Source organism: Schistocerca nitens, chromosome 2 (genome assembly GCF_023898315.1).
Source record: "Schistocerca nitens isolate TAMUIC-IGC-003100 chromosome 2, iqSchNite1.1, whole genome shotgun sequence".
In the NCBI taxonomy this organism is placed as follows: domain Eukaryota; kingdom Metazoa; phylum Arthropoda; class Insecta; order Orthoptera; family Acrididae; genus Schistocerca; species Schistocerca nitens.
The window spans coordinates 185,010,867-185,018,939 of NC_064615.1; positions in this window are offsets into that span (position 1 = coordinate 185,010,867).

The window sequence follows — 8,073 nt, forward strand, 5'->3', positions numbered from 1 at the left end:
AATGATAGCTCTCGGCTTGGAAAACACCTCCGTTACATACGCCGTTTTCAAGGCTACGTATAGCACCGCCACCTACCGGAAATTCATGAAAATATGGGGTCTGAAGCGGGAATATTCCACGATTGGCCGAGAAAAAAATATGCTGCGTTACTTATTTAACGTACCTCGTAATTATTACGTACGTATTATAAACGTACATTTCAATACCAGGGATACAATGGTCGCGGTTGGATAAGGTGAACATGCCACCAGCGGCTTTTTTAGGAGCCATAATGGGCGAACTGCTGTGGAAGGAGATGGAGAGAAGTAAGAGCCGTCGGGTAGGAGTTTTGGAACAGAGAGCGAGCCAAGTCTGGAATCGAGGTCTGCCCGCAACCTCTGGAACCACACATGGCGCTTTTACCGCATTTCCTGTCTGTTGCTTCCAGGTATCACGCTGAAAGCATGCCGTCAGCAGACCTTAGCCGGTATAAACCTCTCCTGGCCTGCAACATAGGCCGGTTGCGGTACGCAATTCATGGGAACGGCATCATGAACAGGCGACAGTTTAGAGCTTGAAAGAAAGAAAATTCAATGTCTCAAATTCAATGATAAATCGCTCCACAAATATGATCTAAACATGTGACTCCCTACGCACTTCTGAGTTGTAGGATCAGTATTGCCTAGAGTGTTCCTACAGTTCTCCGGTAGCCCAGACTTATTGACTTTAGAGGAGCCTAAATTTATTAATGTGAGATATAGAACCATAAGTTAGAATTCAGTATAAAGTGAGCTATCACCTGTATAGCATTAAAGCTAAATGTATGCGACGCGCAGATAATGTTTTTCGCACAGTAATTCAACAAATAGTTGATGTTACAACAGTCACTCCATTACGATGCGTCTCTAAGAGATCAGTTTTACTTTAAAACAGCAGACTTTATGTTGATTTTGACGCCACTTCCATTGCTCTCGAATGCACTGACGTACTATGTCCGGTAAACCTGAAGAGATTCCAGCCGAAAAGTTCCACCGATTCGTAGGTTCTTTCGAGGTACATAGAGTACTGGTACCAAAGCTCTTCTAAACCTACATCTATATACATACTCCGCAATCCACCGTCCGATGCGTAGCGGAGGGTAAACCGGTACAGCTACTAGTCCTTTTCTTTCGTATTCCATTCTCAAATACAGAGAGGGAAAAACAACAGTCTATACGTCTCCGTATGAGCCCCAATCTCTCGTATCTTACGTTTGTGGTCCTTAAGCGAAATTTTTGTTGGCAGCAATTGAATCGTTCCGCTATCACCTTCAAATGCCGGTTTTCTAAACTTTCGCAGTAGTAGTCCTCTAAAAGAACGTCGCCTTCACTTCAAGGATTCCCCTTCGAGTTTCTGATGCATCTCCGACATACTGCGTGTTGTTCAAACCTACCGATAATAAGTCTAGCAGCCCGCCTCTGAGTTGCTTCGATGTCTTCCTCCAATCCGTCCTAGTCCGGATCACAAACACTCGATCAGTACTCAAGAATAGGTCGCATTAGCATCCTCCATGCCGTCTCCTTCACTCTTTCCGAAAATTCTCTCAATAAACCGAAGTCGACCATTCGCCTTATCTACCACAGTCCTCTCATCCTCGTTCCATTTCATATCGCTTTCCAACGTTACGCCCAGATACTTAAAAAACGTGACTGTGTCAAGTATAACACTACTAATGCTGTATATGAACGTTAGGGGGTTTGTTTTCCCTACTCACCCGCTTTATCTTACATCTTTCTACATTAAGAGCCAGCTGCTATTCATCACACCAATTAGAAGTCATCTTGTATCCTCCTACAGTCACTGAACTTCGACACCTCGCCGTACACCACAGCATTATCGGCAAACAACGGCAAACTGCTGCCGAACCCGTCCCCCATATCATTTATGTATACAGAAAATAACGGCGGTCCTATCACACTTTTCCTGGGGCTCTCCTGGCGATATCTTTGTGGCTGATGAAAGTTCTCCGTCGAGGACAACACACTGGATTCTATTACGTAGGAAGTCTTCCGACCAGTCAATTATCTGAGAATGTGTTCCAAATGCTCGACCTTCTTTAACAGTCTGCAGTCGGGCACAGTGCTGAATGCTATTTACAGAACATTTACTATATAACATCTATATAATATCGGTACTCATTTACATCACAACATTTTTTTCCAAACTGAAACACGTATTGGAGTCACAGAAAGAATATAGCTGTCTGTAATGCAAAACTGCGCAAGATGCGTTCTCAATGGAAGCCGAAGTTCGACAGGAAGACCACAAAAAAAATGAAGAATTAAGGAAACATATGGTGAAGTAGAGCAGGCTTGTTGATACGTGTGAAGACTTCAGTTTAAAATAGTAGGAAGGCGCTGATAGAAAATAGTGTAACCAGTATAAGAGTGTTTAAGATGGTACTATAGTTGGTGATATGAAGGGATTATTTCAATAGTGGTACAAGTCCATTTTTGTTCATTTTGAGATACAGAGTCTTAAAGTTAAATGAGCTCTGAAAAATCTGCAGTTGAGACACCAGAAATATTCAAGCATATGGCTTCTTGCTGGAGATGAACCTTTCTTTCTGTTTGTTTGGATCATTAATTTCAGAAACATTATAGGCAGAAAAGTGGAGGTAATGGACCCGTACCACTATTGAAATAAGCCCTTCATATATGCAAAAGTTTGTACGTAGAAGACAAAACTATAATGTTACAGATTACTTAGTAGAATAAAATATACAGGATCTCGACATTCCTGACATTTAATGGGCTTATAGGCGGCACTACGTTAAAATCCGAGTTAATGTTGTCGGCGGAGCGCTTCGCAGAAATATCATGAAAATGTGATAAACGTGAGGATAAAAGCTGACGGGAGTGCAAGGCCAACAATTCCTCCAATTACTCTTTGCCTAGTAATTATCGAGGCTATATGGAGACGCATTGCCGTAAACAGGATGCAAAAACACGTTCCGGTCTGAAAAATAAGGTATATCCTTGGATAATCACAATGCTATTCGGAATAATTGCTATTTCGTTACTGCCTGCCAAACAATGCACGCAGCGCTCCGTGGTATCAGGAATATTAAAGCCATAATAGCTTCATTAAATTGCAAAGGGGTGCTTTTTCATTTTGCTTTACCTGTCCGTCCACCCAATTATTCCTGTTGCAGCTAAACGAAAAAAATCCAGTCGATCCCCTTAAGTGTTAACTGATTGCTTGTAAAGTAGTGAGTTGGCGATTTTCTGCCGTTATTGCAGAATCACTGACGCTATCACTTAACTATTTTCAATTTTTAAAAATAAATCCTTCCGTCGGAAATGTCTGCTCAGGTAAGGAGTTTCGTGGTACTGACGCCTTTACAAAAGATTGCTAAGAATCAAATTTAATAAGCATAGAGTAAAAAGTTGTGCTGATAGATCATACAATGTTAGGAGAGAAAATTATAGTAAATCACGAAGGAAGTTCAGAAGGGTTTAGTTTTAGGCCAAATCCTATTCCTATGTGTACGATCTTCCACTTTACTTTAATCAAGCAGAATTGGCATTTTTGCAGAAGATACTAGTCTTATAATAAACAGTGTTAGAGGGAAAGAAGCAGAAGAAACTGTTAATGACCTTATGCAAAGAATTATTAAGTGGATGTCTGAAAAATGCAGTCTCCCTTAATTCTGAGAAAACACGCTACAAATATATTCCGTTCTGTACAACAGGTAGTCATTCCAACAACGGATGTAGTACGTGTCAGATTCAGTAAGCAAAGTGGAATGCTTCAAATTTTTGGGTGTATATTCTGGTGAAAACTTGAAATGGAAGAAACACATTGTTTATCTGTTGGTAGACTTGGACACAAACGAACCAACTGTTTGCAAATTTCCACTCAGTTACGTCTTATGGAATAGCTTTCTGGATTACATCAGAAACATAGCACTAACTGAACAAAAGTTAGCACTAAGAATACATGGTGTTGACCCGCACGTATCTTGTAGGTACTTCCTCAAGGGGTTAGACATTTTAAATGCACCCTCACAACATACATGTATTCGCTAATAGAGTTAGTCATAAATCATCCATCAGAATTTGTAAACCGTAGTGATGCGCATACGTACAACAGTAGATACAAAAATGATCATTATTATTACTAGAGCTGTCAGTGGCTCAGAAAGTGCAGTTTGCATCAGTAAAATCTTTTTTATCATTTAGCCAAAAACATAAAACGTCTAGAAGTCAGTAAAACAAGTTTTGAATCAAACCTCAAATTATTTCTTCTGGACACCTACTTTTATTCCGTACACTAATTTTTTAAACTAGTAACTTGAAAAGTAAATAAAGGCAAACTTTAAGTGTAGCTGCATGAGTAGGACTGAAAAATATGTGCATTAATAAAAAAGTGTAGGCCAATCTGCCATTACGAATCTGCTATTGGCTAGCCTGTAGCCGTCCATTAAGATTAATAGTGTATACATATCCTGTCTGATTCAGTCCACAACATTTCGATGTAAAAGCCTAGGGTACATGTGACTAACTAAAACGCAAGTTTTATTCTTTCTCTCTACACCAGTTAGTTGTATAAGTTAAAAAGTGCATACATGTCCCAAAAAATTACCTTCAACACGTTTCAGCACACCAGTAATTAGTCTTATTACGTAAGAAGCCATACAGTAATTAGTCTTAGTCAGTAAGAAAAATGAGGTTCCTTCAGGATGACTAGTAGCCGCGAGATAAAAATACAGGATGTTACATACGAATATAAACAAGAAAGTCTGATAGTACTATTCTCATCATAATTAGACCACGACGTCTTCGAGCAAAATTTTCCCGTTCCCCGTAATGATGCTACTAAGTATGCTCAAGAGGTGATCAACAGACCAGGCACTCTTCCCTTGGACGAACTTGAGATGGTCAACATGAAGAAGACGCAGAAAATGCCTCGGCGTATTCTCAATCGCAGAAGTAATACACTCAAGAAACGTTCAGACATAACTAATCGTTAAACCATTAGAAAAGTAGCCCTAGCACAGGTTACACTATTACCAATAAGAAAGCCGGCCTAGCCATCAAATTATTCAGAAGAGCTGTGAAATATCAACGCTATATATATGAGGACGGTATCTGTTCTTTCGGACTACAGGGACATATCTCTGGCACGCCTCCCGTGAGACCCACATTCGCAACTTATTGTCCCGCACTATATTCATAGTGCCCCTGCCAATTATACTCATTACTCGCGGCTTTGCTGCCGATTCCCGTAAGAGTTTGTTTGTGCATCCGCACGGAAGAAGATGGTCAAATGTCCGAAAGAACAGATATCGTCTTCATATTTATATAGTTAAGGCTCACCGGCCATTTGACCATCTTCTTCTGCGCGGATGCACAAATGGTGCCCGAACTCTTACGGGAATCGGCAGTAAAGCCGTGAGTAATGAGTATAATGGGCAGGGGCACTATGAATATAGTGCGGCACAGTAAGTTGCGAATGTGGGTCTTACGGGGGCGTGCCAGAGATAAGTCCCTGTAGTCGCCCAATTGCTCTGTGTCCTGGGCCACACATTTTCAACTGTCCTCGTTGACTTACATCAACGCCTGTAAGCAACTAGGGGTATTCATTTCATTGTGATTTCATTCTATCATTCTAACGAGCTGTATGGTCACCGTCTCCATATATACATCGGCTATCTGACTACCTTCTTCTGTGCGGATGCACAAACAGTGCCCGAACTCTTACGGGAATCGGCAGCAAAGCTGCGAGTAATGAGCAAAATGGGCAGGGACACTATGAACATAGTGCGGGACAATAAACTGAGAATGTCGTTCTCCCGGGAGGCGTGCCTGAGATAAGTCCCTGCAGTCGCTCTATTCCTCTGTATCCTCAGTGGCTCCGATGGATAGAGCGTCTGCCATGTAAGCAGGAGATCCCGGGTTCGAGTTCCGGTCGGGGCATACATTTTCAACTGTCCCCGTTGACTTATATCAACGCCTTGCCTGTAAGCAGCTAGGGGTATTCATTTCATTGTAAAATATCAATGTCTCAATGGCCGGTTGAGGTACCAGCTAACAGGTAGGAACTTGGAGATATCACCAGAACGTTGTTATTATTATTTCTCATAACAGGGGATAACAGGGGAGCACCCAAAAATTCAGTTTACGTCGGAGAAAGAGAAAAGTGGGCAACTTTTCTGATTGTATCAGTAATCAAACTGGTGGTCGGGACTTTGAGCCATAAGGTGTGCGGTAAAGCTTTACGCACTGATCGATACCTGTATTAGGAATTCAACCATCACCCAAGACAGAAAAGTCTCCTTAAAACCTTGGTGGACAGAGCTACTAACATCTGCATGCCTGTTTATGTACAAGGTGACCAGAATCACATACGGTCGTCCTTCGAGAGAAATGGTTACTCCAGCAAGGAAGTAGATCGAGCACTGCGTCCAGGATATGAGAAAGAGACTTATGAGGAACAACGGCCGCAAACTGGAAAAGTTCTTCCTTTTTATTAACAATCTTTATACCCACCATGGAAATAAACGCAATCTTAAGAACGGCAGCTAACAACATTTTGCGTATGTAAAATTCCGCGTAGCAGTGCATATTCAGTGGAGCCACAAAAAGTAGCGTTGACACTCGTTTAGCTGAACACAAAAAGGAACTGTTGCCAGGGCTAACTCACAAATCGGCCGTAGCGGAGAACGCTTTCCAAGGTGCAAATGACCTGTCAGTGTACCATGTTCAAAAATTTGGAGGTCAGTACTCCTATGCAACATTATACCTCCCCACACCATCCAACATAGATCACCAAAACAATTATGTTCGACTCTGTTACTTGGTGCATTACGTGTTCCCAAGTCTCGCCATGCCTCCATGAACATTGTCGAACATGATCGTTTTGGTGGTGCAGGCGTCACGGTGTTGGAGGCATAATGCAACGGCGTACTAACCTCCAAATCTTTGAACAAGATACAATCTCCGGTAAACGTTATTGTCACGCTATATTCCTTCCCCACGTGCATCATCTCAGCAATGCTTTCGGCCTTGTCTCCATTTTTGTTCATCTACACTCACGCTCATAAATTAAGGACAATGCTGATACATGGTGAAACAACGCTCTGGTGGGCGGTTTCCGGGTTTAAATAACCTCGGGGTATGACCATGCGGTGCATATGACCTGCGGTCTTCGCACTGTGGCGCTGGCAGCAGTCCACATTCGCAGAGGTGTGTTGGTGCACGTCAGAGTACGGCGCAGCGACTAAGTGTGCCCTAATGGTGACTGTATGTTGAAAATGGCTCAAAGAACAAATATTGATGACGTTACGAGGGGTAGAATACAAGGGCGACTGGAGGCTGGGCAAACACCGCAGGTCGTAGCACTGGCCCTCCGTGTGCCACAAAGTGTGATCTCAAAATCATGGCAACGATTCCAGCAGAAAGGAAACGTGTCCAGACACTACAGTACGGAACGTCCACAGTGTACAACACCACAATGAGACCGATATCTCACTATCAGTGCCCGCAGACGGCCGCGTAGAACTGCAGGTAGCCTTGTTCGGGACCTAACCGCAGCCACTGGAACAGTTGTCTCCAGACACACAGTCTACAGACGACTGAACAGACATGGTTTATTAACCCGGAGACCTGCAGGGTGCATTCCACTGACCCCTGGTCACAGGAGAGCCCATAAAGCCTGGTGTCAAGAACACAGTACATGGTCATTGGAACAGTGGGCCCAGGATATATTCACGGACAAGTCCATGTATAGTCTGACTGTGATTCTCGCAGGGTTTTCATCTAGCGTGAACCAGGAACCAGATACCAACCCCTTAATGTCCTTGAAAGGGACCTGTATGTAGGTCGTGGTTTGAGGGTGAGGGGTGGGATTATGACTGGTGCACGCACACCCCTGCGTGTCTTTGACAGAGGAACTGTAACAGGTTAGGTGTATCGGGGCGTCATTCTGCACCAGTATGTCAGCCTTTTCAGGAGTGCAGTTGGTCCCACCTTCCTCCTGATGGATGATAACGCACGGCTACACCGAGCTGCCATCGTGGAGGAGTACCTTGAAACACAGAAGATATCAGG